At 36.2% G+C, this 23,739-nt stretch overlaps 1 long non-coding RNA gene across 2 annotated transcripts in view; it reads right to left on the bottom strand.

Moving 5' to 3' along the window:
• LOC138168955 (uncharacterized) overlaps nt 1-23,739 on the bottom strand; it is a 563,138-nt gene that overhangs the window by 105,788 nt on the left and 433,611 nt on the right. The window lies entirely within an intron of this gene.

Here is a 23,739-nt window from a genome sequence, read left to right as displayed (position 1 = left end):
TCTGTTAAGCCCTGTTATGATATTATTAGAAGTTTCCATGGTAGTAAAAGGTGGTGACAAGAATATCACAATACAAAGGAAAGTTTGAAATGATGAGTCTTGTGTTCTAAATCATCTTGCTGTATCATGTAATTAATCAAGGCAGGAATTTTTCCTTTCTGCAGTATGTTTTCCAACACTTTGTCTAGGAAAGGGGTACTTAGCAGTTTTCCTGAAGCTTTAGCCACAGTTTTATGGTTTTCACTGAGGGTTTTGCCTGAATTTCAGCCTTCATGTTCTTTCCTTTAATTTTATCCCTAGGGTCCTAGCTAGGTCTTTAGAACTAGATCTTCTTGTACCAGGGAAATAACTTCTTTTCTTCATGAGTGTTTACATAAGGGGCCTAGTGTAGTTATGAAAAGAACATTGGGAGGGAACTGGGGCAGGGAGTAAGGAGGATGAGGAGAGAAGAAAAAAAACATTGAAATCGGACTTAAGGAACTAAGCATGAGTCCTGGCTCTCTCATTTACTAGCTGTGTGAATCAGTTTTGAGACTCAGTGTCCTCATATGTAAAATTGACTAATAATACATAATAATATCTGTACCTTGTAGTGTTGTTGTGGGGAATTTGCTTTGTAAACCTTACAGCGTCTTATAAATGTGTTATAATTCTCTGCATAATTCTAAGGGGTTATTATAATATCCCTTCCCTAATTTTCAAATAGCCAAGCTCCACATTCTTAATTTTTGCTAATAGTTTCCAATTCATCAGAGTTCTGACTTCAAAGAATAATTTTATGTAGTTTTTATGATGACTTGAAAAGTTTGGAAAGGATTTTTATGAATCTTATATGAAGCTCAATTACAAAGAGCCTTATTTATTAGAACATTAAATTAAAACTTGGCTGACATAAGCTATTAATTATTGTTTTAAACAACCAATTTCTCCTGCAGTGTTTTGATGACTTTAAATTTAGGTCATGTCCACAACTACACAAATCAGTAGACCAGTTAGGCTTTGTAGACTCTTCTAGGAGTGATGTTACTTTGACCTACTAAGACATTTTAGGCAGGCTGAAGTTGTCTTTTTTAATCGTAATTGATAATTACAAGGAAAGATCGTTTTCGCAAAGGACTGGCTTTCCTTGGGCTAGGTCATGAGATGGGTGAAATTAGTCTGTGTTTCCCACAGCCTCCCATTTCTCATTTTTGACCCCCTCAGTGACAACCTTTCTCTCACCCCCAGATGCCCAGTACTGAATATCAGCATTTTAGCAAAATCTCTTAGATCTTTCATTTGTGCCTTAAAGGAAATAACTTTTAGCAACTTAAAGTACTTCCCCCTTCTAGAACTATATGAATTTTCACAAGGACCAAGACTTAAAATTTAGTCACTTTAGAGTGGTGGAAAAATTTCAGGTACTGGTAAATGGGAGTCAGGGAAAATTTATCATGTGTGGTGATTGGAGGGGGGGGGGAAGGAGGAACCATTGACTTCCTTACCTTAAATTCAAGTATGTATAAGGTAAAACCCTGGTTTCTGGGGTAATGGTCCCGCCCATCTTTCCAATCTTTCTATACATGGAACTCTCCACACGTATTGTGGTCTGGTCATACTGGCCTTCTTGTTCTTCATACATGATGTTCAATTTTCCATCTCTGTGTTTTCCCTCTAACTTCTCTCTGCCTCTTAAAATCCCAAACTACTCTCTGCAGCGGGGATTTCTCAGTTCTGTCAGCTGCTTGTGCCTTTACTGCTAAGGTTACTTTCCATTTATTCTGTATGCACTCTTATATGTACCTATTTATATACATGCTTTCTCCATTACCATGTAAGAATCTTGAAAGCAGAGATTATTTTTGCTTTTTTCTTCCTCTATTCAAAGCATTTAAATGGGGTCTGGTATACATACATTAAGCACTTAATAAATGTTTACTGAATGACTGATAGATTAATGCCTTTTTAAAGCATTTTATTGATAAGCTTTGTTTTTACATTAAAAAAATCATTTCTAGATTACCCCACTTCCTGCAAACTTTTTTATTTTTATTATTTTAAATTTTTTAATTAATTTATTTTTAGTTCTCAACATTCATTTCCACAAGATTTTGAGTTACAAATTTTCTCCCCATCTTTCTCCTGCCCCACCTCAAAAATAGCAAGCCCACTGAAGACCCCTTCCCCTATCAATTCTCCCCTATGTCCTCTCCCATCACTCCCTAACTTTCTAGTAGGGCAAGGCAGACCTCTATATCCCAGGGCCTGTACATCTTATTTCCTAGTTGCATGTAAAAAACAATTTTTTTAAACATTTGTTTTTAAAACTTTGAGTTCCAGATTTTTTCTCTTCCTCCCTCCTCACCCGCCCCCACTGGGAAGACAAGCAATGCAATATAGCTTGAACATGTGCAGTTACCCAAATCATTTCCATAGTTGTTATATTGTGAAAGACCAACTATATTCTCCATCCTATGCCACCCCCATTTTCTTCTTTGACCCCATCCCTTTTAAAAAATGTTTGATTCTAACTACCATCTCCCCCAAACTGCCCTCCCTTTTATCATCCCCCCTTCTATCCCCAACCCCCCTATTTTCCTGTAGGGTAAGATACCCAATTGAGTGTGTATGTTATGCACTCCTTAAGCCAAATTCAATGAGAATAAAATTGTTCCATTCCCTTTCACCTTCCTGTTCTTCCCCTCCATTGTAACAGTTTTCTCTTGCCTCTTTTATATGAGATAATTTACCCTAATCTATCTTTCTCCTTCTCCCAATAAATTCCTCTCTCACCTCTTAATTTTATTTTTTAGATATCATCCCTTCATATTCAACTCATCCTGTGCCCTCTGTCTATGTATGCATGAACAGACATATGCCCACACTCACATACATATTTATATACACATACACCCTCCTATTCATATATATATATATATATATATATATGTATACACACACATATTCCCTTCAACTATCCTCATACTGAGGACAGTCTTAGGAGTTACAATTATCGTTTTTCCATGTAGGAACATAAGTAGTTCAACTTTATGAAGTTCCTTATGATTTCTTTTTCCTGTTTACCTTCTCATTCTTCTCTTGCTTCTTCTATTCAGCTCTGGCTTTTTCATCAAGAATGCTTGAAAATCCTCTATTTCATTAAATGACCATATTTTCTTCTGTAGCATTATACTCAGTTTTGCTGGGTAGAAGATTCTTGGTTTTAGTCCTACCTCCTTTGCCCTCCACAATATCATATTCCAAGTACTTCGATCCCTTAACGTAGGAGCTGATAGATCTCATGTTATCCTGATTGTGTTTCCACAATATTAAAATTGTTTCTTTCTGACTGCTTGCAGTATTTCTCCTTGACCTGGGAACTGTGGAATTTAGTTGTAATATTCCTAGGATCTTTTTCAAGAGGTGATCAGTGAATTCTTTCAATTTCTATTTTGCCTTCTGGTTCTAGAATATTAGGATAATTTTGCTTGATAATTTCTTGAAAGATTGTATCTAGGCTCTTTTTTTGATCATGGCTTTCAGGTAGGCCAACAATTTTTAAGTTATCTCTCCTGGATCTATTTTCCAGGTCAGTGGTTTTTCCAATGAGATATTTCACATTGCCTTCTATTTTTTCATTTATTTGGATCTGTTTTATAGTATCTTGATTTCTCATAAAGTCATTAGCTTTCAGTTGTTTCAATCTTATTTTGAAAGAGTTATTCTCTTCAGTGAGTTTTTGAAATTCCTTTTCTATCTGGCAAATTTGGCTTTTTAAGGCACTCTTCTCCTCACTGGCTTTTTGAGCCCCTTTTGCCATTTGAGTTAATCTATTTTTTCCCCATTTTGCAAATGCTTTATTAACTTCTGATTCACATCATTAATTTCTATCAGATTTTGAGTTGCAAATTTTCTCCCCGTTTTTCCCCTACCCACCACCCCAAAATAGCAATCCCACAGGATATCCCCTCCTCCAATCTGCTCTCTCCCATACCCCCTTAGACTTTTCCAGCAGGCCATGGTAGATCTCTATGCCCCAGTGCCCACATATCTTATTTCCCAATTACATGTAAAATGGTATTAATAATAATAACAATTATATATACATATATATACATATATATGTATATATATATGTATAATTTTAAACATTTGATTGTAAAACTTTGAATTTCAGATTCATTTCCTTCCTCCCTTGTCACCCTCCCTTACTGGGAAGATAAGCAATTCAGTATAGGCTGTATATGTGTAGCTAATGCAAAACATTAACATGGTAGATATATTATAGTAAAATACATAGTAGATATATCATAGTAAAAGACTGACTATATTTCCCTCCCTCCGATGCCACCACCCACTTGTTCTATTCTCTTCTTTGATCCTGTCCCTTTTCAAAAGTGAGTGCTTGCAACTTCCTTCCCCCCCAGCCTACCTTCCCTTCCATCATTCTCCCTCTCATCCCCTTCCCCCCTACTCTCCTGTAGGGTGAGACACCCTATTTAGTGTGTATGTCATTCCCTCCCCAAGTCAAATTCAATGAGAATAAGTTTGACCCATTCCCTTTTGCCTTCCTATTCTTCCCCTCCATTGTAACCATTTTCCCTTGCCTCTTCTATATGAGATAGTTTACCCCATTCTGTCTCTCCCCATTTCCTCTCATTATATTCCTCTCTCACCTCTTAATTTCACCTTTTAAGTATCATCCCTTCCTATTAAATTGGTCCTGTGCTCTCTATCTATGTATACCTGTAAGCGTATATACACACATTCACATATGTTTTCATATACCATATACACTCTGATATATATATATGTATATATATATATATATATATATATATATTTATATTCCCTTCAACTATTTTCATATTGAGAAAAGTTTCATCGGTTACAATTATTGTTTTTCCATGTAGGAATGTTAATAGTTCAACTTTGATAAGTTCCTTATGGTTTCTTTTCCCTGCTTACCTTCTGAAGCTTCTCTTGCTTCTTGTATCTGAATGTCACATTTTGTATACAACTCTGGTTTTTTTCATTAAGAATGCTTGAAAGTCCTCTATTCCACTGAATGACCATATTTTCCCCTGAAACATGATACTCAGTTTTGCTGGGTAGGTGATTCTTGGTTTTAATCCCAGCTCCTCTGCCCTCTGGAATATCATATTCCAGGCCCTTCCATCCCTCAGGGTATAAGCTACCAGATCCTGTGTTATCCTGATTGTATTTCCACAATATTCAAATTTTTTTCTTTCTGACTGCTCGTTATATTTTCTTCTTGATCTGGGAATTCTGGAACCTGGCTATAATATCTCTAGGAGTTTTCATTTTGGGATCTTTTTCAGGAGGTGATTGGTGGATTCTTTCAACCTCTATTTTGTCTTCTGGTTCTAAAACATCAGGGAAATTTTCCTTCAGAATTTCTTGGAGAATGATTTCTAGGTTCTTCCTTTGATCATTGCTTTCAGGTAGTCCAATAATTTTTAAAATATCTCTCCTGAATCTATTTTCCAGGTCAGTGGTTTTCCCATGAGATATTTCACATTGCCTTCTATTCTTTCATTTGTTTGGATCTGTTTAATAGCATCTTGATTTTTCAAAAAGTCACTAGCTTCCCTTTGCTCCATTCTAAATCTGAGGGAATGATTCTCCTCATTGAGCTTTTGAGATTCTTTTTCCATCTGGCAAATTCAGCTTTTTAAGGCATTCTTCTCCTCATTGCCTTTTTGAGCCTCTTTTGCCATTTGAGTTAGTCTATTTTTTAGGGTGTCATTTTACTCTGTCAGGCTGTTGACTCTCATTTTGTAATTTTCTTTCATCATTCTCATTTCTCTTCCCAATTTTTCCTCCACTTCTCTTATCTGCTTCTTAAGGTCCTCTATGGCCTGTAACCAGATTGTATTTTCCTTTGAAGCTTTTGGTGCAGGAGTTCTGACTTCACTGTCTTCCTCCTGTTCCAACCTTTGCTTCTTTTTGTCTCCAAAATAGGAGTCTAGTGCTGGATTCTTCTGTTTGCTTTGCTTCCTTTGCCTGGTCATGTTGCCCCTCAGTCACTTGACCCCTGGGGTTTTTGCCACAGTAGGACTCTGCTACCAGACAGGGGAGATTTCATCCCAAACATTGGGGTTTTCTCTGCTGCTGGAGGTACTAGTTGGGTGCCCTCTCTAAAGCCTGCACATGCTCTGGCAAGCTGGTCACACACTGCAGGACCCACCCTAGACCGCAATCCATACCCAGGCAGGTTTAAGCAAGAGTGATTACCCCTCAGACTGGTCACTTGGTCCCCCTACAGTATGTAGGCCAGGAGCTGAAGCTGTAATGTGGTTCAGGCTGAGCCAAGGTTTCTTATTGGCTTCTCGCCCTGGGGGCAAAAGCTGACACTCTCCCAACTACTGGTCCCAAAGTCCACACTGCACTGACCTCTCACTTTGTCCTTCGCATCTATGTGTGGATAAATATGGAAACGGCCACAAACAGTGATCTGGAGTCCCTCTGGCCAGCGGCTGATCAGGCCCTCCAGCTCATGTGGGCCTGGGCTCAGCTCCCAGAGCGCTGAGCTGAGTGATTCCTGCTGGCCTGCCGGGCTGTCCTCAGAGGGAGGTTAGCTTCTCTGTGTCATTTTGTGGGTTCTGTAGCTCCAAAGTTTGTTCAGAGTCCCCTTTTACATGGATTGGGGAAGGTGGAAACCAGAGCTGCGCAGAGGTCCTGTTTCTATCCCGCCATCTTGACTCCGTCCCCCTGAGTTAATTTATTTTTAAGGTGTTATTTTCTTCAGTGTATTTTTTCGTCTCCTTTAGCAGGCTGTTGACTTGCTTTTCATGATTTTTTTTGCAGCATTCTCATTTCTCTTGCCAATTTTTCCTCCACTTCTCTTACTTGATTTTCAAAATCCTTCTTGAGCTCCTCCATGGCCTATAACCAGTTCATATTTTTCTTGGAGACTTATGATGCAGAAGTTCTGACTTTGCTGTCTTCTTCCTGCTATATGTCTTGATCTTTTTTGTCCCCCTAAAAGAATCTATGGTTTGATTATATTTCCTGGGCTTGCTCATCTTCCCAGTCAATTACTTGACTTTTGAGCACTTTGCCACAGTAGAACTCTGCTTCCAGAATGGAGAAATTTGTACCAAATCGCTGGGGTTTTTGCAGCTTCTGGAGCTATTAGTTGGGAACCCTCTCTATAGACACCACGGTCTCTAGCTCATTGTTTACACACCCCAGGACTACCACCCAAGACTGTGATCCAGATCCAAGCAAGTTAAAGCAAGAGTGATTACCCTCTGAATGGTAACTTGGTTCCCCTACAATGTGTAAGCCAGGAGCTCCTGAGACAGCCAGGCAATGGTGGTTGCACAACCGCTGAGTCTCCACTGCTTCTTGCCCTGGGGGCAGGGACTGGACCACACTCTTGGTCCCTCTGTTCCCACAAAGTTCTACACTGACATTTTACTTTCTTATTGGCATTTATGGGTTGATAATTCTGGAAACTGCCACAGCTGCTGGTGATTCTCTCTCCTGAAGTCTGCTCTGGGCCCACTGCTGGTCAGGGCCAGCCTGGGGCCACAAACCATGGGGCTCACATGGGGCTGTGCTCCGCTCCCAGATTGGTGTGATAGATCCTTCCTGTCAGCCTGCTGAGCTTCTTTCAGCAGGAGCTTTGTTTCTCTTTGTCTCTTTTTGGTCTCTGTAGCTCTAAAGTTTGTTTAGAGTCATTTTTTTTACCATGTATTGGAAGTGATTGGAGGGGAGCCTGCACCAAGTTTGTGCTTCTACTCCATCTTGTCTCTGCCCCCCCAATAACATTTTTCATAACAAAAAACACAATTAAACAAAACTGACAATATAGTGACAATATCTGAAAGTTCATCCTGCCACAAACTCTCTATTTTTTAATTGTTAGAAATCTATTTTCTCTGCATCCCAATCCAATGGAAAAAAACAAAAAAGTAAAACAAATTCTTTTTAATAGTCATGTGAAAAATAATATACTCATTACCATGTGGAATAAACATATGCTATTTTAAAATGTCACTGTGTTATAAGTATTATAAATAATATAAATGTAAAATATAAATATGTTGGATAAATAGCAAATAAATATGATAAACAAAATACATAATATATTATTTCATATGTAAAATATATGTCTCATTCTGCACCTTGAATCAAGTACTTCTCTCAGGAGATGGAAAGCAAATTTCATCACTAGACTTTGGAATCATTTATGGTCATTATATTGATTAGAGTTCTTACAGCTTTCAAAGTTTGTCTTTAGAGTATTGTTACTGCATACATAATTCTCTCGGTTCTGCTTATTTCATTATTCAGTTTATGAAAGCCTTCTAAATTGTTTATTTATAAAATTGATATTAGAATATACATCCTTCTTTTGGTTCTGTTTCCTTTGTTCTGAATCAGTTCACATAAGTCTTTCCATGTCTCTTTGAAATCATCTATTTCCTAATTTCTTACAGCAGAATAGCATGTCATCTTATTCATATATCATAATTTGTTTAGCTGTTCATTAGGTGATGGGCATCACATCAGTGGCTAGGGTTTTTTTTTGGTCACAGAAAGAACTGTGTGAGTATATATATACACACATATATATGTATGTATACGTATATATGTGTGTGTGTATGTGTATATATATACTAACACATCAATTACCCTATTTTCCCAGAGCGCCTCTAATAATATCATTTTCATTTTTAGTAATCTTTTTAAACAAGATGGGTATAAGGTGGGATTTTAGTATTGCTTTAATTTGCATTTTTCTAATAAGTAATGATTCATAGCATTTTTTAATGTTGCTATAGACATCTTGAGTTTCTTCCATTGAGAATTGACTGTTCATGTTCATAGATCATTTATCATTTAGGCAATCGGTATTCTTAAAAGTTTGAATCAGTTCCTTATACTCTTGTATTAGAGACCTTTATCAGAGAAATGTGGCAAAGATTTTTGCTAGTTCTTTTCCTTTTAATTTTAGATTTATTGGTGCAAAACATTTTTAATTTTATATAATCAAAATTATCTATTTTATCTAAGGTGATGCTCTGTATTCCTTGCTTAGTTATGAACTTTTCTTCCCATAGATCTGATAGGTAAGTTTTTCCTCTTTTCTTTAATTTCTTTTATAATTAGATCATGTATCTATTTGCAGTTTATCTGGGTATAAGAGATGAGGTGTTGGTCTAAATCTGTTTTTTTTCTCTACTACCATCCAATTTCCCCAGAAGTATTTACTCAGTAGTATGTCCTTATCTTAGTAACTGTAGTTTTGGTTTGTTGAATACTAGTCTTCCATTTTGCATACCTAAGTAGTTTCAATGATTGATCTTTATTTTTTTAACGAATACCAAATTGTTTTAGGAATTACCGCTTTGTAGAATTGTTTGAGATCTGGCATTGCTAGACTTCCTTTCTTCCCACTTTTTTCCTTGAGAATGATTTTTGTCCCCATATGAATTTTTTTTATTACTTTTCTTTGTTTTTTTTTTTTGCCTTTTTTTTGGAGGGCAATTGGGGTTAATTGACTTGCCTAAGGTCACACTGCTAGTAAGTGTTAAGTGTCTGAGGTTGGATTTGAACTTATGTCCTCCTGACTTCAGGGCCGGTGCTCTGTTCACTGCACCACTTAGCTTCCCCCTGTTATTACTTTTCTAATTCTATAAAGTTATCATTTAATAGTCTGATTGGCATAATATTGAAGAAGTAAATTCAGTTAGTATTTTAATTTTTAATTATATTGACTCTTTTTGCCCATGAACAAATAAAATTTTCCAATTATCTAGGTCTGTCATTGTTTCTAAAAACAGTGGTTTATTGTATTGATATAGTTCATATGTATACCTTGGTAGGTATTCTCCCAAATATTTTATACATTTGGTAGCTATTTGAAATGGAATTTCCCTATCTCTTCCTGCTAGGTTTTATTGGCAGTATATAAAATTGTTGATGATTTATATGAATTTATTTTATACCCATCAAGTCTGCTAAGATTACTGTTTCAATTATTTTTTTAGTTTAGAGTTCCTTAAGTATACTATGATATTATATACAAAAATTTTGATAATTTTCTTCCTCTTTAGCTATCCTTATTCCCTCAATTTCTTTTTCATCTTATTGCTATAGATAGCATTTCTATTACTTTAAATAGAAGTGGTTACAATGTGTTTCAATGTGTCACCCTAGATTTTATTGAAAAGGATTCAAATTTTGTTACATACAGTGGTAGCTCTTGGTTTTAGATAAATACTATTTATCATATTAAGGAGAAGTTCATTTATTTATATGTTTTCTAGTTTTTTTCTTTAATAGAAATGAGCATTATTATTCTGCCAAAAGCCTTTTCTATATCTAATGATATAATCATATGATTTTTATTTATTTTGTTATTAATATGATTGTTTGTAGTTTTCCTAATAGTAACCTAATCCTGCATTCTAGATATAATCAACCTGATGATAGTGCATTATCTTGTGTATATGGTGTTTTAACCTCTTTGCTAATGTGTCATTTAATTTTTGCATTAATATTAAGTAGGAGTATTTTCCTATAGTTTTCTGTTTTGACTTTCCATGGTTTATGTATAAAGATAGAATTTGTGTTATATAACAAATTTAGTAAGATATGTTCTTTTGCTACTTTTGAAAATGGCTGATATAATAATCAAATTAATAATTCTTTGAACATTTGATAGAATTCATTTGTAAATTAATGTGGTTCTAGAGGTTCTTCCTCCCCACCTTTGGAAGTTCAATTATTTCTTTTTGAATTTCTTCCTCTGAAATTGGGTTGCCTAAATTCTCTACTTCTTGTTTTGTTAACTTGGGTTTATATGTTTGTAAATATTAGTTTATTTCATTTATTGTTTTTATTGGAATAAAGTTGGACAAAATAGTTTCTAATAAAATTTTTATTTCCTTTTTCATTTATTGTGATTTTTTTCATTTTTGATATTTGCAATTTGGTTTTCCTCTTCTTTTTAATCAAATTAGCTAATGGCTTATCTTTTTATTGTTTTATTCTTTAAAAAATCCTATTATTATCTATTAATTCAATGACTTTCTTGGTTATTATTTATTTCAATTTTTAAAAATCTCTCCTTTGTTTTTTAGGATTTCTATTTTGGGATTTAGGGTTTTTAAATTTGTCATTATCAAGCATTTTTATTTGATTCAGAATCCATTAATATTTTTTTCTCATTTCATTACTTAAAGTGTTTAGAGAGATATATTCTCTCCCCACCAAGGCATGCTTTGGCTGCATATCCCAAGTTTGGGTATTTTGTGTCATTATTATCATTATCTTTGTTTATTTTTTATCATCATTATCTATTGTTGCTATCATTTGTTCTTTGGCTCAACAGTTTTTTTTTCCTTTTGGAGGGCAATTGGGGTTAAGTAATTTGCCCAAGGTTACACAGCTAGTTTTTTTTTGTGTGTGTGTGTGTGGGTGTTAAGTGTCTGAGGCTGGAACAGAACTCAGGTCCTCCTGACTCTGGGACAGGCGCTTTACTCACTGTGCCCCCTAGCCACCCCCTGGCTCAACAGTTCTTTAAGACTAACTCATTTAGTTTTTAGTTGATTTATTTTTTATTTTTTTGCTTTTTTGGAGGGGGAAGGTAGGGCAGTTAGGGTTAAGTGACTTGCCCAAGGTCACACAGCTAGTTTTTGTGTTAAGTGTCTGAGGTCACATTTGAACTCAGGTCCTCCTGACTCCAGGGCTGGTGCTCTCTATGCACTGCACCACCTAGCCACCTCTCCAGTGGATTTTTAATACTTTTGTAGTAGTCTTTAGAAAAATATGAATCTTCAGTGAGAGGACTTTTAGACACTCCTGATGGAAATAAATAAGGCCAAGAAGAAAATATGAAATACAAATATGGGAGTCAAGAGAAATATAAAAAGGCAAATGGAAGTGAACATGAAAAGAGACTTTATCAGGATGTTTACATTAGATGGGGGAGTGGGTAGGAATGATATTAAAAGGGTTATTTCAGAATTCTGATGTTACAAGGGGTTACAGAATCAGTCAGCTGAGATGGAATAATGTCTGCAGGATGGGGATTAGATTTTTAATTTCATTGATATAAAGAATGCCATGATGAGGAATGCAGGTCAGCACCTTCCAGGTTTAACCCATAACCTTGAGGCCACATGTGGTCCTCTAAGGTCCTCAGTTGTGGCCCTTTGACAAAATCCAAATTTCACAGAACAAATTCCCTTAATAAAAGGAATTATTCTGTGAAGTTTGGATTCAGTCTAAGGTCCTCATTTGAGGACCTAGAGGGCCACATGTGGCCTCAGGATATAGGTTCCCCACTATGCTTAAAGCTGTTAAGTTGCTAAGGTCTTCCTGGTTCAGAGACTGGCTCTATAGCTCTCAGAATGCCCATTGTAGGAAGTTAATTCTTCTTGCAAAGAAAACCTGGGGACTATTCTCCAGAGGAGACTGAATTGTCTATAAAGAAAAAATCTATTTCATTTTAATGCACCTCAAATCAAGAAACATTTTATTAAATACTTATTTCATATAAGACTCTGCACTAGGCACTGGGAATATAAAGATGAAAACAAGGACCCCCACACTCCAGTTCTCCTGGGGTGATACAGTATGTGCACAGCTAGGTAAGTACAAGATAATTTGAGCACAGAGAGAGAACAATAACAACAAGTGAGATCTAGAAAGATTTACCTTAAAAGATGCTTCCTGAGCTAAACCTTGAGGTAGCCTAGGGAGTCATCAGGTGGATAAGAAGTGGGAGTGCATTTTATGCATGAGGCAGCCTGTGCAAAGGAATTCAGGCAAGATGTGGAATGTTGAACAAAATGCTTTTTCACTGTCAGTCCCCCATGCCTGGAATGCATTCTCTTCTTAAAGTCTACCTCAAAGAGTACCTCTCCTATTCTAAAATGCAGCTTAGACACCACCTTCTGCATGATAACTTTTATGACCCCCTCCCCCATCCCCAGACATTGCTAATGCCATCCCTTCCACTCTTTTGTTTATATGTAGGAGAGCTTCCAAAGAAGCCTGGGTTATTCTTCATGCTCTTGCTCTGGAAGGAGACACGAATCCTAATTGGTAGAGAGAATACTAAGTACCAATGTGTTGTTGAGTTCCTGTGTAAGTTGGTGCCATGGCTTCTTTGGGGATAAACACATGGTTCTTGACACCATTTTGGAGAGATATGTGGGAAGGCTTTGGTCATTGCAAAGCTGTAGGGGAGGGGACACTGACTCATTGTTATGTCCCTGATTTCCACATTGTCTCCTTAGAGGCTTTGGAGAGAAACTTTCTCATGGGTGAAGTTTGGCCCTTTCTCTTGGTCGAGCTGAGATATCTTGTCTTGCTCCCATTTAAAGAGCTCCTTCACTCTTGTGCATTTTCTACCATATATTCTAAATTATGGAATTTCTCTGACTTTTGTTTGTTTGCTTGGATAAATGGGATCACTCACTATTTGCTATTTGTGATGGTCTTTTGTGTAATTAGTGTTTGGTAGAAATGGGACCAAATGATGCGTATAAGTTTTAAGTTAGCCCTCTCCCTGAAGAATTAAGGAAAACGATTTTCTTGTGACTTCCCTCCCACAATAATATTTGAGTGGGTTAGAAAGGTATAAATTTAGCCTGATATGCTTCTTGGATACTGGAAAAAAAGGAGGAATAAGTGCTCTATCATGGCCCTTCTTTTACTCCTCAAGACAAAAGTCAATATCCCTTGGAGAAAGGTGGGACAGATGGCAGAGAAATCTATTCCTGTTGCTAATGGCCCACCTCTATACATTTAAATGGCCCACGTTGACATATATATCTTACATGGGCAAACATATTTTACACATATTTATAATTATTCATTTTATATTTGTGCTATATCTATTTATAAATGTAATTGTTTTCTCTTCCTGTAAAATGTAAGCTCCTGACAAGCATGGATTATTTCAGTCTTTATACTTGCATCCTCAATATCTAGCACAGTACCTATATGTGAAGTGATGAAATATGAAATAAACCTGGAATGGTAAGTTGAAGCCTGGTTGAGGAGATCTTTAAATTCCAGATTGAGCAGTGTTTGTATTTTATCCTAGAGCAAAAGGGAGCCACTGAAGATTTTAACCTATCCAAATCTTACTCATTTTTCAAGGTTCAAGACCTGTCTTTTCTTGACCTGAAAACTTCTAGATTACTCTAGCCCATAATGATCTCACAATTCCTTGTAGAGTCTGGCCATGGCCATTGCCCACATTATTCTTGGTCTTATATTGCTTTGTATAATTTAATTTTGTTTCCCCAAACTATGTTATAAGCTCCTCGAAGGCAGGAATGATATATTACCTGTTTTTGTTTTGAACAATTCCTTAGCAGCTAACAAACACACAGTAGGTGTTCAAGGCTCAGTGACTATTGACAACTACTTATTAATAACCACCAACTAACTAGTACCAAGCTAGTTTTGATCTTCAGCTCCTCCCATAGTCTTGCTCACTTTTTTGCCCCAGGGAGTTCTTTGGTCATTGATAATCTCGAATTTAAAGCAACTGGCCTAAAATAATTCTGACAGATCTAGTCAGATCTGATTTGGAATAGATTATTATGTTTCTGTCTTCTGCCTACATTTTCTTTCTCCCATATACAACACATAATGAATATTTATCCTTGCAAAGATAGCTAGAGGCCAATAATGAGATACATTTTCCTTGTAAAGACACGGACATCATTACTTATTTCTAGCCACCTAACAATTTTCCCAAATTGCCCTTCAGGGATGAAAATTCATATGGTTTAAGCCTGGAAGCAAATGAGAATGTGAAAACCATGACTATTTGCAGGGTCATGGGTAAGTAGAACACTGAACAGGATCATTATATACTAGTAAATTTGATCAGTTCAGCTTGCCAAGGGAAAGTCAGTCAACTGAAATTCCATATGTGTTTACACACACACACACACACACATATATAACTGGGGCAGGTAGGTGGCACAGTGGATAGAATGTATAGAGTGCTAGGCCTGGAGTCAGGAAGATTCATCTTCATGAGTTCAAATATGGCCTCGTACTGGCTGTGCGACTGCGGACAAGTCACTTAATCCTATTTGCCTCAGTTTCCTCATGTGTAAAATGGGCTGGAGAAAACAATGGTAAACTATTCTATTATCTTTGCCAAGAAAACCCCAAATGGGGTCATGAAGAGTTGGAAAAGACTGAAACGACTGAACAACAACAACAACAAATGTATAAATATGTATATATGTGTGTGGGTATTAAATACATATTATATAGAATTAAATAATACATATATGCACAGATGCATGTGTATTATAAATACATGCATACATGCATATATTCACTTTTTAATAACAATTTCTGCTTTCCCTTTCCCTGCTTCCCCCAGCACCTCCTCTCCCGCACCCCCTGTTGCCAGAACCTCATTTCTACTTCTCATTTTTACTGCTTATGTTATAAACAGAAGGATACAGTGAGTATTTGAGAGGTCAGGTAATTCAAGGATTATTCCTTAATTTTTCTTCATATTGCTCACTAGAATTTTTCAGGCAAAAGTGATGCTGTGGGGGTGGCCAGGTAGCACAGTGAGTAAGAGCACCGGCCCCAGAGTTGGGATGACCTGGGATCGAATCTGGGCTCAGACACTTAGCACCCACCCAGAAACACCTGGCCATGTAACTTTGAGCAAGTTACTTAACCCCAATTGCTTAGGGGTGGCCAGAAATAACTGGCCGTGTAATCTTGAGCAAGTTACTTAACCCCAATTGCTTAAAAAAAAAAAAAGTGATGCTGTATTTTTTTTTTTTAATTTGGATAATCATTGCAATAAGTCAGCAAATATTTACAGGTCCCTAAGAGGCAGAAACAACAATTTTTGTACTTAGGACAAATTGCACCAAATTTTGGAAGTAAGGGGAGTGGGGACAGAAGACTTGAGTGCTTCTTTAATTTGCTGTCAAGGAGGCCACAGGGCTTAGGAGGAGCTCTTCTGTGGGGTAGAGTTGTTTAGGTGAGGAAGCCTTGCCCCAGGAAATCAATAGGCTGCTGCTGAAGAGGTTATCAAGGAAGAAGCACAAGGCAGAAGCCATTGGGCCTGGATTAGAGAGGAATAAATTTAGGAGAGGATCCTGGAAGGGGAAATCTCCTGTTTTATGCCTTTATAACTAGGTGCTAAGCTCAGTTGTTTCTATACTCTTGAAAATGGCTAGTCCTGTCAACACACTCTAATTTTTAATGTCCGGGGGCAAAACTCCATTAGCTATATCTGATTTAGGGCTCTGAGTATGTATAAAGTGTCCACTATGTGCACAGCCTCAATTTTCCACTTACCTTTGCTACTGTAGTCTTTTTCCTCATTAAATTTTCTTTTAAAAATGTTATTGACAACTTTTATTTTTGCATTACCTCCATTCCCCAATATAGTCTTCTTTTCTCCCCTAATTATAAAACCATCCTTTTTAACAACTAAGACAAAAGAAAAAGAAAAAAACCCCAAAACTAACCAACTAACTGACTAACCAAAGAAAAGTAATCAGCACATTTACTAGTTCTGACAATCTGTGCAAGGTTTCACACATATAGTCTGCCCCTCTGCAAAGAAAGGATAGTCAGTGGTTCATTTCCCTCTTTTTTTCTGTAGCCAGGTTTGTTTATAATGATTACACAGTACTGAGTTTCATTTGTTTTCTTCTTTCTACTTACATTATTGTACTCATGTTTACTGTTCTCCTGTTTCTGCTGCACTTTACTCTGTATCAGTTTACATAGGTCTTTTCAGGCTTCTCAGTAGTCTTCATATCCATTTTTTCTTATGGTTCAATAATATTCCATTTCATCAATGTGCCACAGTTTATTCACCCGTTCACTAATTAATGGTGAACTGTTTTGTTTCCACTTCTTTGTTACCACAAAAGTGCTGCTGCAAATGTAGACACATATGTGTGTTTATATATATATGTATGTACACACATATATATTTTATATATAAATGATTTATATTATTAGGTTATAATATTTTATTTATTTACAAATCATATGTGTGTGTGTATATATATATATATATATATATATATATATATATCTAAAACCTTTATATAAGGGACCTTTATGGCTTTGATCACCTTATGGTTTATGCCTACCAGTGAGATATCTGAGTCAAAGAATATAGATATTTTAACTATTTTTTCAAGGATCATTGCTTTCCATATTGATTAGTAGAACCTTTTTTCAATCACTAATAAATGATGACATTTTCTCTATGCCAACATTAAAAGTGTATGTTGTTGCAATATTCAACAAGAATTTCATGTTACAAGTTAAACTTCACAAGAAGGCTTTTCTTTCCTTATCAATAAATATTAAAACACACACACAAACACACACACACACGCACCTCTTTTTCAGTGATTTTATTTCTCTGGGTCTCAGTTTCCTGATATGTAGGATAAGCCTCTCTAAAGTTCTTTTTACTTATCTGCTACTCTCTTGATCTCTCTTTATTTTTTAATAGCAGACAAACAAATAGTAAGCAGGGAGGTAATACAAGCAAGGGGTGATTGCTTAAAGTACTATTATCCTTTAGCTCTGACATTAGAATCAGGAAGCTTCTGGAGAAGGTTCAAAATTATAAAGCCATTTTAAACAAGTGACCTAAATGTTTATATTGTGTCACACAGAACTCAAATCTGGGAATATGGAAAGTTACATAATCAAGGAATTTGGCAGGGAGGGGAAGGAATGCCCTAGAAATGGTCTTTCTTGTCTTCTCTCCCCCTTATTTCTGATTTCCATAAAGGGATCGCCCCATCAGGTTTGCTTTGAATTAGAACTATTTTGGGGTACCTGCTATGTTTCTGCAATGTGTTTTGAAAGACAAAAATAGATAAAAGATAAAGATACATGGCCATTTAGTGCGCTTTGCTATATGCTACAGAAATAAATACACAAGAGCAGAGAAACAGAAAACGAAATAATCTTTATCTCCTATTTAATTCACTAAAGCTTTAGGTGAGATTTATAAGACTGGTCTTTTTTGACTTTAGGCACCATAGCAAGTAACAGAATAAAACCTAATAAAAAAACTTTTAAATTAAAAAAAGAAACAAAGATATACCTGATGAATTAAACAACTTTTCATGCTTCCCCAAGAAGACAGATCCAACACAACAGTATAGTTAGGCATATGCCTCAAAGATTGCCTTAAAGATACACAAACTCATATGATCTTTAATCTTTTATCAGAACCCCTGTTCAATTTCTACTGTCATTTACTTGATTGAGACCATGTGGTATCTTGAGAGCATGTACTTTTTTGTCAGTTCTCTTCTGTTTGTTATCAACACACCTACACTCAAGGTCATCCATTTCAGCACACTGATTTGTCTGCCATTAAGCTTCCCACTATGTCCCATCAAGGAAAATATGGGAGCAGAGGGAGGAGAAATTCATTTCCCATCTATGGCCCTGACGATTCATTACATCTTCCTCCCACAGCTCAAAGGGAGAAATGAATTTAAGCTTTTTATTTGTCAATAGTGATCCAAGTAGTCATTATAATCTAGGGCTGAAGGGTATAGTCATCTATAGATTTATGTATCTGGTAAAGGAGGCTGACCTGACTTTCTCTCAGGGATAGAATTGTTTCATAGGTCTGTAAAGCACTCAGTTCTCAGTTCTATCATGTTTATATTTTTGTTTAGGCTAAGCAGAATGAGTGACCAATGATTTCTTCTTTCTTGCATCTCTGTTTGTGAAAAATGAGTTAAAACTATACCTTCCATAAAAATTATATTGAACATAATTTAATCTTTTCTGGATTATATTAATTAGGATCATCTGGTACACTTTTAGACTACCACACCTTCGAAATTATCCATATGTCTTCAGCATACTATTCTATATTCTATACAGAGCACTCTGTTGGGTGCTGAGGACAATAGAAAATTTGAATAACTCATTGTCCCTGTCCCCATGAAACTTTCAGGTTAGTAGGGGTAGAAGAAATAAATACAGATAACTATAATACACAGTGAGTCATGAGACATGACTAATTAAACAAAGTGTTTTGTGAGGTTTAAGGGGAAACGTCATTACTATTGGCAGCAGTTGGGTAAGGTTTCATAGAGGAAGTGACTGGTGTTTGAATTAGGCCTTAAACGACTAGATAGAAACTTAACACCCAAAGAGGAGAGAGTATATAATATGTGGAGGAGAATAATAGGAAGTAAAGCTTCCTAAAGTAATGCTAAAAAAGTAGGATGTTCCCAAATTGTGGAGATCCTTGAATGTCAAGTAAAGAATGTTGAACTTGGTAGGTAATAGTGAGCTATTCATCATTAGTTACAATCACAGAATCAGCATTTCAGAGTGGGAGAGGACCTTTATTTAATCCAACCAACAACTGATAAACAATTACCTTCATAGCATAGCAGGCAAGATTTAGCTTGAAAACATCCAATGAGGTAGAAGCTGTTAACTCCCAAGGCAGTTTGTTTCATTTTTGGATAATTCTAATTATGAGAAAACTTTCCCCTTATATAAAGTTTAAATCTTCCCTTGTTAGAGCTTTCTATTCATTGCTCCTAGTTCTGTCTTTTGGAACCAAAAAGAACAAATGTAATCCTTCTTCTAAATGACAGATCTTCACATACTTGTACATAATTATTTTGTTCCCTTCCCTCCTCCTTGCCTAATCTCCTACACTCTAAACAACTCAGTTCCTTCAAGTGATCTCTATTTGACATAAACTTGGGGCCCTTCGCCATTCTCCCCACCCTGGCCACTTTCCAGGTCCTCAATCTCATTCCCAAATTGTGAAAATGATACAGAATAGTCCAGATGGAATTTGACCAGGGCAGAACATAGCAAATGAAAACCCAGTTGTTGTGAGTTGTGTCACATCATACTGTCAGCTCACATTGAGCTAATGCACTAAAACCCCCAGATTTTTTCAGATGAATTGCTACCTTTCCATCTTACATTTGTGAAATTGAGTTTTTGGATCAAAGTATAAGATATGCTTGTTAATTTTTGACTTGTTACTTTTGGTCCAGTGTTCTAGCCTGTTTTGATATTTTTGAATTCGAACTATCCCTAGTGTCCAAGTAAAATGTTGAATTTCTGGTCAATGGCACAATTCCTTTTGATATTTAGGAAAAGTTGGTTTATTCCAATTTTCTCTGTAAAGGAATAATTGTAACTCATTTATATAGTATGGCATGATGACAAATACTCTGCATAATAATCTCCTTTGATCTTTATGAAAATTCAAGTATTATTAACTTTACTTAATAGATGAAGATACTGACTCTCAGAGAGATTAAACAACTTGTTTAAGGTCATACAGTTTGTATGTGACAAAGCCAGAATGTAGATCTGAGTCCAGTACTCTGTATTTAGCAAATACGCAACTACAGACTAGAAAAATATGATGTAATATCAAAAGTAGATGCTTAGAAATAAAGAGAGAATGACATTTTCTTCAGCTTAAGACTTTGAGAGTCTGTATGGAATTTGTTATTCCTTAGGTTTTATGTATTTCTAAAGAAGAAGTATCCTTATTGAATAGAATACAGAATATTGTTTGTTAAAAATAATAATATTATACCTTTTGGGTAATAATCAATAATCTAAAATCAGAGATGTATGACTCCAATTTATATTTGTGTTTTAATGTCTTTACAGATATTGGCCCATCTGTAAATTGGCATTTTAATGAATAACTCTATTAAAACATAGTGAGCTAAAAACAACAATGGATTTAGCATAATTTAAATATATAATTTGCTGTTAATTTAACATGTATATTTTTTTGTTTTGCTTTGCTTTGTTTTTGCCTGGAAACATCCTTCTCTCTGACCTTGGACATGTCTTGCCTGCTGATTTGGAGATGGACTGATTCTGGTATACAAGTCATAATACTTAACTGTATATACTTAACTTTTCTGATTATCACAAGTATTTTAAAATTATTATTATTTTTTAATTTGGAATTGGGAGTAGAAGGGCAGAAAATGGTTAGCCAAAGCTATGTAGGAAGCCACATTGTGGATGAGTTAAAGGTTTGGAGCAGTCTTTACTTCTAGTCAGGTGACATCCCCCAAACCTCAGATTAGTCTGTTGGCTGGCTTCTGTTATACCCTGAGTGGTTGTCCGTCCAACTCAGCCAAACTTTTCCCTAGTCATATCTTCTACTTCTAAAGAAAAGGTCCTCTTCCCCACTGTTCAATGTAGTCATCCCCACAAGGGTATTCCTGATGCATCATCTATTTGAGGTCTGAGTCACAAGCTGACACCTTTCAGATATCCAAGGATAGGAAGCCAGGTTTATAATGATTACAGGAATCTGGTTGGGGAGGACAATGCAATTTTCTAGTTAAATCAGAAACACTTTAAATATGAAATTTTTAAAAATAATGAAAATATCACATTTTCACTACTATTCTCAAGAACATATGAACTAAAAGGCAAGATAGGGCAGGCTGAGCAATGGAAACAGGCTCTTTTTTTTTGATTATAGCTCTCAAGCAAGAGACGACTTTTGTCTAGGATTTTTTTGTGTGTTAGGATGGGGACTGTTCTCTAGGATGAAGAGATACTCTAATGTAGCCGTTACCAAGGGCAATTGTGCCAAAGGAGGAATGCAGTGTAATTTTGAATGGTACAGCTTAGGTATAGGCCTTGGTTAAATTGTGAAGTAGGGAAGGTTGGTTTTGGTTCCTCCCTACTTCCCTACCAGTACCCCTTTCCTATCTAGGTGCTGCCTCTTCCACTAACTCAGATATCCCACAACCCCCAGGTTTTGTCCTTTTTTTTTTTTTTTTGCTCTTCAATAGGTTGTCATCTATTTTCTGATAAGGTTTTGATTGATAATTAATATTTCAAGTAATGACCCCTCTCCAATATCTGAATATTGAAAAGGATTTCATGGAAACCTAAAAGAATGATGCCACAATGGTGGAAAATATTTAATACATACATCAATATGTATATGCCACATACACATGCATGTATAGCTCATAAACATATATGTATATATATAGGCTAGGGACTGGACTCATGATTTTATTAAACTATACCCCCACACAATACAGTATATGCGTGGATAAGGCATAGTGAAAAACATGGTCTCAAGTCTCATCTTTGACTCATACTAGGTATGTGGCCCTATGCAAATCACTTCATCTCTCAGGGTCATAGGTAACTCTCTGCGACTATAAGAAGAAGAGAAAGTGCTGAATTGAACTTATGGAAGGAATTTCCTTATTTGGGGAATTCCTTATGCCAATAAAATCATAGGCCTAGTCCTTATCCCATATGCACACATATATTTCACATATACAAACCGTATATATGTGTGTACACATATTTTTATATATAATATGATATATAAAAACTAATATAATTATATGAAATAATGTCATATAATTTTTGGGATTTTTTTTGGAAGGCAATTGGGGTCAAGTGTCTGAGGCTGGATTTGAATTCAGGTCCTCCTGACTGCAGGGCCAGTGCTCTAGCCACCTATTATATACTAATTATTATATAACATATCATTAATATAATAAATTATATGCAATCATGTTATTAATAATGCCAGCATTTTCAATAAAAGGTTAGTGGCACTCTTGATTGCCAAAGGCAATCATGGCAGTGGGTTTGTGGCTTATATGCCCCTGGAAAAGGGGTGTTCCTGAGGGTGGCAATCAACTCTGATTGGTTAAAAATTCATGAGGGTAGACTTTACAAAGAGAAGTGAGGTCACTCCAATGACAGCCTGAGAGCTACATCATGTCACTCTTGGACAGAGAGACCATTATTCCCTACACCCAGATGACCCCCAGACTTGGGCAATCTAGACAAACAATCTATATCCCCCCACCCAAGTCTGAGCTAGTTGGGTAGACTAGCAATACCCAGAATGAGTAGAATGTTAGCCTTGTCCTTGAGATACTGGACAAGGAAATAGGACAGGTGGAAAAAAAGCTGGGCCCTCCTCAATTTTAATAATTGGCTATTAATATAAGAGAGAAATAATAATTTATCTCAATATATAACACACACATAATACACATAGAACAAAGCATCTGTTCTGAGAGGGAGTTTGTATATGAACACTTAACATGAAACCACTTAAGGCTGCCAATCCTGTCTAATAAAAATAGGTAATAATAACAATGAAAGTAACAATAGCTGGCATCTATATCATGCTTTAAGGTTTGCAAAACACTTTACAAATAATATCTCATTTTTATCCTTAAAACAACCCCAGGAGGTAGATGCTGGTGTCATCCCTATTTTAGAGATAAGGAAACTGAGGCAAACAGAAGTTAAGTGAATAGCCCAGATGCACACAGCCAGTAAGTGTTTGAGGCTGTATTTGAACCCAGGTTTTCCTGACTCAGGTCCAGTGTCAAGAGACTTTTGGTGGCATTGTCGATAGAATGCTAGCCTTGGAGTCAGGAAGGCTTGAGTTCAAATTAACCTCAGACAGGTACTAGCTGTGTGACCCTGGGCAAGTTACTTAACTTCTGTCTGCCCTCAGTTTCCTCAACTATAAAACAAAGATACTCCTAGGTAGCTACCTCCCAGAGGTGTTGTGATTCCCAAATGAAAATTTGCAAAAAACACTCAGCACAGTGTCTGGAATATAGTAGACTCTATATTAATGTGTATTCCTTTCTCCCTTTCCCATCTTCTATGTACAGGCAGATGTGCAATAAAATTTACTAGTGGGGCAGAGGGGGAAAG

This window comes from Petaurus breviceps, unplaced genomic scaffold, assembly GCF_028583685.1.
Source record: "Petaurus breviceps papuanus isolate PSGF00001 unplaced genomic scaffold, PetGlider_PUasm1.0 37, whole genome shotgun sequence".
Classification (NCBI taxonomy): domain Eukaryota; kingdom Metazoa; phylum Chordata; class Mammalia; order Diprotodontia; family Petauridae; genus Petaurus; species Petaurus breviceps.
Note: the sequence above shows the minus strand (reverse complement) of the source record. Positions and strands in the feature narration are given on the sequence as shown.